The 10,470-nt window shown below is 49.5% G+C and overlaps 1 long non-coding RNA gene across 6 annotated transcripts in view; it reads left to right on the forward strand.

The window, feature by feature from the left end:
- The window catches only part of Gm35460, a 32,059-nt gene extending 22,402 nt beyond the window's left edge, over positions 1-9,657 (forward strand). For 3 of the 6 annotated variants that reach the window (XR_386739.2, XR_001782728.1, XR_877877.1), the window contains exons 4-6: positions 108-1,110; positions 8,994-9,097; positions 9,439-9,656. This is a non-coding gene — a long non-coding RNA (predicted gene, 35460). Of the gene's footprint in view, positions 1-107; positions 1,111-2,364; positions 2,501-8,993; positions 9,098-9,438 lie in introns of all 6 variants that reach the window. The other 3 variants (XR_877875.1, XR_877876.1, XR_877878.3) reach the window with 3 other exon arrangements.
- The last annotated feature ends 813 nt before the right edge of the window (positions 9,658-10,470 follow it).

Raw genomic sequence — 10,470 nt, forward strand, 5'->3', positions numbered from 1 at the left:
CCTAACCTACCATAGTAAGACCCTGTCTTTGAGACCTGAAGGTCTTGGGGACTCTCAAGTTAAGAATCAGTCTCTCTCATCGATTCTAATTTTCATCCTTGTTCTAGGTTCACAGCCACTAGGAGAGGGGACTAAAGAAACAGCCAGTCTAGGCCTTGGTTGGGGCAGTGAGCAGCTGATGGAAACTCTGCATCTACAGATGAGTATCCCTTGTGTGCCGGGACTTTCCCTCACCAGCTAGTTCCCCTCCACCAGCATGGCTCTTCCTCAGGATACCACGCTTTGTGTCCAGCCTCCAGCCCTGCTGAGCACATCCCACACAGAGTCCTTGTGAGAACTCAGTCCTAAAGGCTTTTCAACCTCTGCACCCTCGAGCCCATCCATCACTACTAGCATCCCTGTCTTGTACCCAGCTTCCCATGTGCTCTCCCACGGGAAGGGACAGTAAAAGCTTCATTTGCAACTCTTGGCTTCCTGACCTTCAGTCCTCGGCTCTAGCGGGCCACGGGACCTCTGACCCCTAGCCAAGCTTCCCTGATCCATGATGCATGGCCAGCGTCTTCAGAGACGACTAGGAGTCTCTCCTATGACCAGCCACAGCTTGTGACTCCCCTATTTGGCATGTAATCTCTTACAGAAATCTGGAGACTCTACTCATTCTCTCTTAACTCCCACCTTTAACCTCTGAACCATTTCGGAGACACTTCCTGGTATCTGCTCTGGTTTTGTTTGTTTGTTTGTTTGTTTGTTTGTTTGTTTGATTTTGTTTTGTTGAGATAGACTCTCCTGTAGACTAGGCTAGCCTCAAGCTTAGTATTTAGCCAAGGATATCTCTGGATTTCTGGTCTTCCTGATTCTACTTCTTGAGTGCTAGATCATAGGCCCAGACCACCACACCCAGCTTATGTGATGTTCAGGACCGATCCCAGGGCTCCGTGAGTGCTAGATCCTCAACAGTTCCAGATCCTCAGCCCTCCCTGACATCTCTAGCATCCACCTCTGCTTCGCCATCACCAGTGTCCGAGTGGAAGCCCTTACTGCAGCTCTCCCCGGCCACTTCAAAATAGCCAACCAGCATACTGAGAGTGCCTTCCACACACCAATCACCAGGTGAGGCGTCTTTCTTTACCTCCAACTTGCACTTTCTCCAGCTGGCTTACATTTGGCTGCCAGATCAATTTTCCTAAAGCACAGCTCTGGTCATCTCAGTTCCCTGATCAAAAGCCTGCCATGGCTCCCCATTGCCTACTCGATAAAGCACAAACTCCTTACTCCGATGTTCACGGCCCTTTGTGATCTGGCCCCTGCTTGGTCCCTCTCTCCAGGACTTCTTGTCATTCTCCTTCATGTTCTTACCAACCAGTTAAATGGGTTCCTCTCAGCACTTCCCACTCTCTGTGCTCACTCAAGTTCTTCCTCTGCCTGCATCACCTTCCTTCTGGAGCAGCACTCCCTTCCCCCTCCTTCCAACAAACTGGCTTGCAAGAACTGAGATAGGCAAAGCCATCTTGCAGAATATCTTGGATATGGCTGGGTTCCCAGGGGATGGGGCCTGCCACGATGGCTATATGTACAAGTCCTTTCTCTGTTCCCTAAGGACCGTACTGTCTTGTATGGACCTCCTTGGTTCTGAGCTTAGTTTTTGTAGTATAATCATTGCTTTTATGGCTCCTTTACAGTTGTCCTGACTAGAAACTTCTTCAGAGCCCAGGCTGAGTAATGCCCCACTTGTGCTTCCTATTCCAGACACTGGTCATACATTTATTCAATAAGTGAATGAATGAATGAATGAATGAATGAATGAGCTAACGTAGCAGAACTTGCTAGGATCTGGCTATGTGGCAGGGACTTGCCTCTTTTGTTCTGGACAGTGACCACTGAAGAGTTTGCTGTCATTACTCCCAGCCCTCCTGACATGTGTCCAGGTGAGCTGGGACATGCGTGTGCAGGCTGTATGACAGGTGTGTCATCCCTCCAGAGCGAGAGGGAATCGTGGCAGAGTTCAGCCTTCGCAGCTCATCCATCAGAGGGCACTTACTGACAGCTCCTGAGAGCCAGCTTGGACTCTGCGGCTGGGGGGGCGGGGGTGGTGGTGGCGGCACAGAGTGGAGGAAGGCCAGAGTTACTCTCTTGGGGTTCACAGTCTAGCTACTCCTGGCTCCTTGCTCCCCACAGGGACTCCAGGAACTTCAGTAGTGGCTGATAGGCAGACTGGAGGCAGAGGGTTGGCAAGTGTGTTTTTGGGGGCGGGGGGCTTTCCTCCCAGCACCTCAAAATAAAGCCTGATGCAGGAGTGGCTTTCATCCTTTTGGGTTAGCCTTTACTGCCCTGTCCAGACCTGAGTTCCTCCCCTGCCTTGGGCAGGCTCCTTATTTTAGAGTCCAGAACTGCACGGCTTAAACCTGGTGAATGGGTGAGAAGACAGATCACAAACAGTTAACTGGATAAATGAGTCAATGAGCAACCTACTAAACACAGAAATAAGCAAGTGGCCGAGCAGGTTGGTACTAATACCGCTGTCCCGCGTTTACTGAGCACTTACTGTGTGCCAGACACTGTGTTAAATCTCTTACCTACCTCAGCTCGATTTCTTCTTTCTTTCCACCCTGTGAGTACACCTTGTTCCCGGGTCCCATGGAGGAAAGAGAAGCTAAGGTTCGGGAAGATAAAGAGACTGCTTTGGCGGCACCCAGGGGACCAGATGCAGTACCTTAGTTCTTACAGCAACGCTGCAGCCACCCCCTAAATTCTGCACCTTCCAGCAAGGTCCCCTGGGTGGTCTTCCCACATCGCCTGCCTCTTGGAGATAGGGAAACACATGAAATAGACTCCTGGCGAGGAGAGCCACAGATAGGTTGGGAGTCCTGTAAAGTTCCAATCCTTGCACTCACACACTGATGGGGAACATGGGCTATTTGGGGGTGTGGGGCCCAACTGAGAAGCCTTTGTTCTCCGAGACGGGTCTTCGTTGCCCCTCTTGGCCCCTGTCCCTTTGAGAAGGGAGTGACTCTAGTTTGGCGACAGTCTGTGCGGGAGAGTTGGGGCGCTAGGGCGCCCCCTCCCGCCGCGGCCTCCCCTCCCGGCCACGTACAAACAAGCGCGCTAAACTCCGGGAGATTTACAGCGGGCGGCTGGGCGGCGCGGGCCCCCGGCCGCCGGTGAGATATCTCCAAACAGCGCACTAACCACTTTCCATTTTATACCTCACCAGCTTTATAGCATCTTAAGGATTTCTGTGCACGGCTGGCTTCCCGCCCAGGGAAAAAACCCAGCCTTGTAAATAAATACTAAATATATATGAACAGAGACGACAGCGAGCGAGGCGGAGGAGGGGGGTGGGGGTGGGAGCACAGGGATGGGGGTGGGGGGTGGGACCCAGGGTCCTGTGACCGCCAGGAATGAGGAGGAGGCAGGAGTCCGTTGGGGTGTCCCCAGACAAAGGCTGCAAGGGAAAAGCATCTGACAGGCAGAGCAAGGGAAACTGAGATTGTGAGGAAGGGGCTGGAGATGGAGGCTATGAGGAAGAACCACAGGAAGAGGGAAAGGGGAGAAAAAGGAAGGCAGGTTGCTAAAAGCTTGAGGAGAGGGAGAAGTCTCTCAGTCCACTACACCAGGGGCCTGGGACACAGCCATGGGCTACCCTCCACTGTGTGGGTATTTGTGACTATGTGTGTACAGGGTGTGTGACCAGATAATGTCATTAGTGTCATGATGTGCCTTAAAGAATCTCTCTCTCTCTCTCTCTCTCTCTCTCTCTCTCTCTCTCTCTCTCTGCTTTGTCCAGAGCAGGACTGTGTCAGAGGGAGGTTGGGTGTTGGCATATGGCAGACAGGTTGTCTATGGTGTGTGGTAGTCTTCTGGGTTGGGATAAATGAAGGACAGCTGGGGGTTGAGCTCTGTGGCCTCTGGAGTTGAGCTGATGGCAGGGAGGGGGACTTGGCCATGTGATCAGATTCCTCAAGCACACTGAGAGCAAGGGCTTAGCAGAGAATGTGGCTGGGTAGTGAGCCACCTAAGCCAGGTAGGCCCCCCCAAGCAGTTTGTGCTGGATCTGAAAGCAAGTGTCCATTTTGGATTGGGGGCTGCCAGGTAGTCACTCCACCTGCTCCCTGCTCCCTTCCTTGAGTTTTCCCAGAGGGGAATCTTCTTTCCAGAAGGTTCTGGAACCTTCTCAGCAATGTCCACTGGGGAGAGGGTTCTAGGACTAACTGAACCCCCTGTACTCTGACCCATCACTGAGGTCTGTGGACAGTCAAACCAGGGCAAGAGGGACAACCCATTCCTTTCTCAGGGGACCCAGCCATCCCTTTTCCTTCCCCCTTGTCTTCGATATTAAGTATTCAAACCTCATTTACATCCTTATTTTTCAATTTGCTGCCACAGTAGTTTAATTTATTCGATATAATTTCTTTTTCTGAGGGGACATTAATCATTGCCCCGTGCTTTTGGGCGCCTGTGGGATCTCTGCGTGTATATGTGTGTGTGCGCGTGCCTGTATGCATCTGTGTGTGCATGTGCATGCAGTGGGGTGAGCGGGGGGGGGGGGGGGAGGGGGGGAGTGGCTGAGCTGTGTATATCTGTGCATGCATCCGCATTCATATTTACCCATATGTGTGTGTATGTGTGTTTGTATGTATGTGTGTTTATGTGTGTATGTAGTATGCAAGCTTGTTATTCTGATGGGTGTTGTGGTAAAGTGTGGGGCTGTGAGACAGGGTGTGTGTGTATGGGAGGGGGTGACACATGAGAGGTGACACAAGTAATTTCCATTGGTCAAGTCCTCTTTGGAGCCTTACTGGCCCTTCCCGGATGGCAACGGGAAGGGGACAGGGGGCAGGAAAATTGGGAGAGATAACAGATGCATCTCATACCAGTTCTGGAGTTCACTGGACAGAATCTCAAGAACCTACCTACGTCAAGGGTGGGTTCTTTCTGTGTCTCCTGCTTCAGCCTGTCTTTTCTCCTCAGACCCTGAGCCTTGACAGCTACAGCTAGAAATCCATACTAGAATCCATGATCATTCAAGTAATGAGAAAGATAGGGAGAGCTAGCAGGGACAGGGGGCTACAGGAAAAGAGAAGAGCCAGGAAGACCTCAAACTACCGTGGAAGAAAGAAAAAACAGGGAGAGAGCATCAAGAAAGATGTAAAGAGGAGAGAGAGAGAGAGAGAGAGAGAGAGAGAGAGAGAGAGATGAGAGAGAGAGAGAGAGAGATGAGAGAGAGAGAGAGAGAGAGAGAGAGAGAGAGAGCGAGAGAGAGATGAGAGAGCCAGCAGTGTCTCAGACCATAAAGTCCCTGGAATGGGAGGAAGGGGGTGAGGGAGAGTCTTGCCTCAGCCCAGTCATGGCTCAGTGCCTGGGGCTGAGGGGTGGGTAAGAGCCCGAGAGGGCTTATCTTCCAGAAGCTGACAGAAGTGAAATGACTTGGGGGAGGCTTGTTTGGACCGAAGAGGCAAGAGGAAGGGGTAAAGAGGGGGAGAGAACCATTCCCCCCGACCCCCCAGATATAATTCAGGAGATTATGGGAAGGAAATTTTCTGGAGGTGTTCAAGGGCAGAGGAAGGAGTTCTTCAAGCCAACCTCTCCTTGAAGTTCTTCCCAACCCTCTGTGTAGCAAGGCGGGTCCTCAGCCTCCTCTTGGATTCCAGACCAAACCCCCTCAATTTCTTTGTCTGTCAAACTTTGGAGTCTTTCACTCCCTGGGGGTTTGGAGACAATGGGGCAAGACTGTCATCTTCCAGGAGACATGGTGCTAGGACTACCCAGAGCTTGCATGCAGAATATTCATTACAATAGCTCTTGCAGGTATGTGTGGCTTGCCTCTTCAGTGAGGAGGAACTGAGTCGGGCTTGCCCCACTCAGGATTGCAGTCAGATCTGTCTAAAGCCATTGATGCTCTGGCTCCACCATCTCTGCTGCCACCTCAGAGGTCATGGCCACTCCACACCTCCTATGAAGGCCCCTGTGCAGACACATAGACATTCACATAAAGCAGGACCCTGAAACCTAACGTCAAAAGGAGAAAGCTGGGGCTGGAGAGATGGCTCAGCGGTTAAGAGCACTGACTGCTCTTCCAAAGGTCCCGAGTTTAAATCCCAGCAACCACATGGTGGCTCACAACCATCCATAATGAGATATGATGTCCTCTTCTGGTGTGTCTGAAGACAGCTTCAGTGTACTTACATATAATAAATAAATAAATCTTTTAAAAAAAAAAAAAGGAGAAGGCTGATAGCTCAGCTTCAATGAGATAAACCTCCTGGCCAGGAACCTCTGTCAAGGCTTGGAGCATGGGGGAACATCTTCCTCTTGATTTAAAATTCTGAAAAAAAGGACATAACCATTCTGGGCCCTAAACCCCAAAACATTAGGCTCTTTTCTGTTCCACAGATTTATACACTCTAAAGCCAAATACTCATGAATCTGAATGTCCAAACTTCTAAATACCCAAGGCTTCCAACACTTTCAACATTATTTGAGTGTACAGATCACAGAGCACTTAGGGGTGATTTCAAGCTGAGGAGAGGAGAGGGAAGGGCAAGGCGTCAGCACCCGCCAGCTCCAGTGAGGTTCTCTGAAGTGTTCCTCTGTCTTCCTGGGTACCTCCTGATTTCCTTCAGTTCTCCTGATCCTCCAACTTCCACTCTGCCTCCCTTACCACCCATCCACCAGGGCTTGGTTTAGTCATCATGCCCAGGCCCAAAGCAAAGACGCGTCACAAGGAAACTGTCACCCACTCGGGTCAATGATAACTGGGTGATCGTGACAGGGGGTCTCTGGGCATTTAGGGGAGGGGGCAAGGGGACAGGCCTGGGGCTGGGAAGAAGGTAGTGCGTTCATTTGAATAATGGGCAAAATCAAATTAATTCTACATTAAATAGTTGCGAATAAAGGGTTGAAGTCAGCAGTTTCAAACTTGTTTTCCTTAATTACTTTCCGTGTTTAATGTCATTAAGAAGATTAAAAATTCATTAACAAGAGTACTAAAGTGGCAAATCAGGAAAGCGATCACTCCAGGTTAAAAACTCGGCTGAGGCCGCACAGTGAGTCCTTCTGCAGGGGGGCAAGGGTGGGGGTGGGCCCCGGGGGAGCTGGGGACAGGCGCACATTCTCACACTTGCATGGGAGTCTCAATAGCAGTAGCAACACACACTCTGAATAACTAGGCATGCACACGTGCACACATGCAAACATGCACACGTGTGTTCTTTTCACCCACACCCAGGACTTCTAAGAAGAGAGTGTTGCAAACCATTGCTGGTGAGAACACCAGCTTCAGAAGGCCCTTTCCTACAGAGATGCAGGTCACACTTTTGTGATGAACAGTCTCTGACCACAGGGATCTCAGAGCTTGCCTTCTCTGCTTTTCTGGTCACCTGGCCTCTTGGGCTGTGCTTGCCTCCCCTCCCACACAGAGGGCCCTGCCAGGGCAGACCTGATCAGTTTCCTGGGAGGAGCCGCTGTCTTTGAAGCTTAATTAGTCCAGAAAAAGATCTCTTTTGTCTCCAGAGGTTTTTTTTTTCTTTTTCTTTTTTTTGTCAGGTAGGGGCAAAGGGTAGGAGGGGGTCACATTTCCTTGGTGGGGGAAGCGAGGGGACAAAGGCCACCCGGCTGATGGGAAAGGTAGGAATGGCATAGATGGGGAAGTGGGACCCCAGTGTCTTGGTACTCAGACTCTACTTGACCCAAGCACAGAACCCCCACCTACCGAGCCCACCCCAATTCGTTTTGCCCTGCCTCTTCTCTCTACCTAGCCTGACTCTCAGATGCCCCCCAACTCTAAGCTTCATCCCTCTCGATACCATGACAGGTCTCCCCTCCCAAATCAGGATGCTCTTACCTCCAGCTGCCACACTTCCTCTGACAGCAGTTCCATCTTTTTCTCTAGTCCCTGTCCTCAAGGTCTCTCTGTGGGTGGCTAGATCACCTTGGGCACATCTGTTTGTGCTTTGGAGATTATGTTTTGAGCCCAGGTGGCTGCCTGTGATAACTACTTAGTGTTTGACTGTGCAGTATGACACGCCTCTCTCTCTCTCTCTCTCTCTCTCTCTCTCGTGTGTGTGTGTGTGTGTGTGTGTGTGTGTGTGACTGTGCAGTATGACACGCCTCTCTCTCTCTCTCTCTCTCTCTCTTGTGTGTGTGTGTGTGTGTGTGTGTGAATACACCTGAGTACACGCAAGGATCTGAGTTTCTACGTATGTCTGGCTATGTGAAGAATGCAAAAACTCTTATGGCAAATACCATGTTCATCACAGACAAACCGTGTGGACATCCTCTGAGCTGCCGCTGGAATAGGCCTTTCTTATTATAGAATAGACAGAAAAGCCAAACTTTGAAGTTCTAGTCTTAGGAATAAACTCCAGAGAAATGAAGAAGTTTCACACAAAAGTGTTCATTTGAGTCCTACATCTTATAACTAAAATATAGGAACCAGGCTGGTGTGTGGTTCAGTTGTAACATATCTTATACAGGAAACCAAGGTTCCATCCCTAGTGCTTTTCTCCATACAATGGAATTCTATCCATCTATTCAAAGGAGTGAATAACTTATTCGTGCTAAAGCATAAGATTGAAGCATAAGGTCAAAGCTGAGACTTAGCTCAGTGGTAGAGAGCACTTGCTTAGCATACACAAAGTCCTGGGTTTGATCCCAGCACTGCAAGGGGGTGAGGGGAGGGAAAGAAAGAAAACTGTTACATTAAGTGAGGGAAAACAAAACCAAACACACACACACACACACACACACTGATTTCTTGTATATATAATGATCTTAACAAGCCAACACATAGAGACAGGAAATAGGTTAGTGATTTCTTAGGGCTGAGGAGTGTGTACTGGAGTTAAAAAGAGGTGACTGCTGTCATAGGAATGGTTGCATAATCCTGTAAATATGCTAAAAGGCCATTGTCTTGTTTGTTTTAAATAGGTAAATTGTGTGGAACATGAACCCTAATAATGCTGTAAATTTGTTTGTTTTGCTTTGTTTGGAGACAGGGTTGGTGTCATGCCCCACGCTGGTTTAGAGCTCAACACGTTGTCCTGGCTGGCCTTGAATTTTCAATCTTCCTGTCTCTGCTTCCTGAGTACTGGGCTTGCAAGTGAGTACCACCATCCCAGGTCTTTTATGCTGGACCAAATGCTCTTTGACAATGAGCTATATCCTCCGCTCTTATAAGATTATCTGTCTATCTATCTATCTACCTATCTATCTATCCATCCATGTGTCTAGATGTTTGTCTTTGTAGGTGTCTCTGGGCATGTCCATGTCTCTGAAGGTCAGTCCTTACGTCTGTGACGTCATGATAGTGTGTTCTTGTGTGTCAGTACTTCTATCTGTAGCACATGTCTCAGTGGGTGGCCATGGGCTACTTTACGAAGCAGCCTGTGAGTTTGGATTCATGGACCCTGTATGACCATGTTTCCTGGCTTTTCTACCCAGGGCCATCAATGTTAGTCCCTCCCCGAAGGCCTGCATCTATGGAGTGGCGCTCACGAGTGTCTCCATCTAAGTCTGTGTTTCTAAGTCCTTCTTCCAAGAACCAGCCCCAGAAGGTGTCTGCCTCCCCACCCCCACCTCTGACAACCATCGAAAGCTTCACAGTAAATTCATGGCTGCCTGGCTGGGAAACAGGCGGCGGCAATGGAAAGGAAGCGTGGATTTGCATATTGAATTAAAATTAAGAGCTAATTATGCAAATAAATTATGACATTTGGCAGGAGAATTTGCTTCAAGATCATTTATTACGTTCTTTTTATAACAGTGTGAGCATTTAACGGTCAAAGACAATATTTTAAGGGAAAATTAACGCAAGATTATTAACCTAAAAACAATTCCACATTAATGAGATGGTGAACTGGTTCCCTACACGCACCTGGGCAGGTCTATGCCTAAGCTGGGAAGGCCTTTTTCTCCTCCCTCCCTTCCTTCCTCCAATCTGTAGAGAAAGGATGCTGGGAGGGGGGTTAGGAAGGCAGGAGAGCCTTTTGGGTTGACTTCTTCCTAGATGGGGAGGGGGGTGATGCTTGGGCTGAACACCCCTCCACCAACACACACACACACACACACTCACTCACCTAGGAGAAAGCCCTGGGCCCCTCAGATGATGAACTAAAGCTCCCCTCAGCTGCTGGTAACAAGTGTGAAAGAGTATGGACCCAGCCCTGTCCTTGAAAGGACTCTTAGGTCGGAGATGGGCTGATGGAAGCTAAGAAGTAGGACTTAAACATACTTACGCTCCACCCTGATGCTTCCAATTCCCCCTTCTCCCATAGTGCGGAACCCCAAACTCCCTGATGTCCCTCCAGCTATGGGTGCTCCAGAGCTCTGAGCTTCCACCTTTCTGGATCCAGTTTGCTCTTAGTTTTCTCTAATTACCTTAAGGTAACCATTTATCTTCGTTTTGGAAGGGAAAGGCAAGGAACAGGAAGCCTTAATTTAGGTTTTCTTAAACCATCAAGCCATAGGAAATGG

This window comes from Mus musculus, chromosome 19, assembly GCF_000001635.26.
Source record: "Mus musculus strain C57BL/6J chromosome 19, GRCm38.p6 C57BL/6J".
Taxonomy (NCBI): Eukaryota; Metazoa; Chordata; class Mammalia; order Rodentia; family Muridae; genus Mus; species Mus musculus.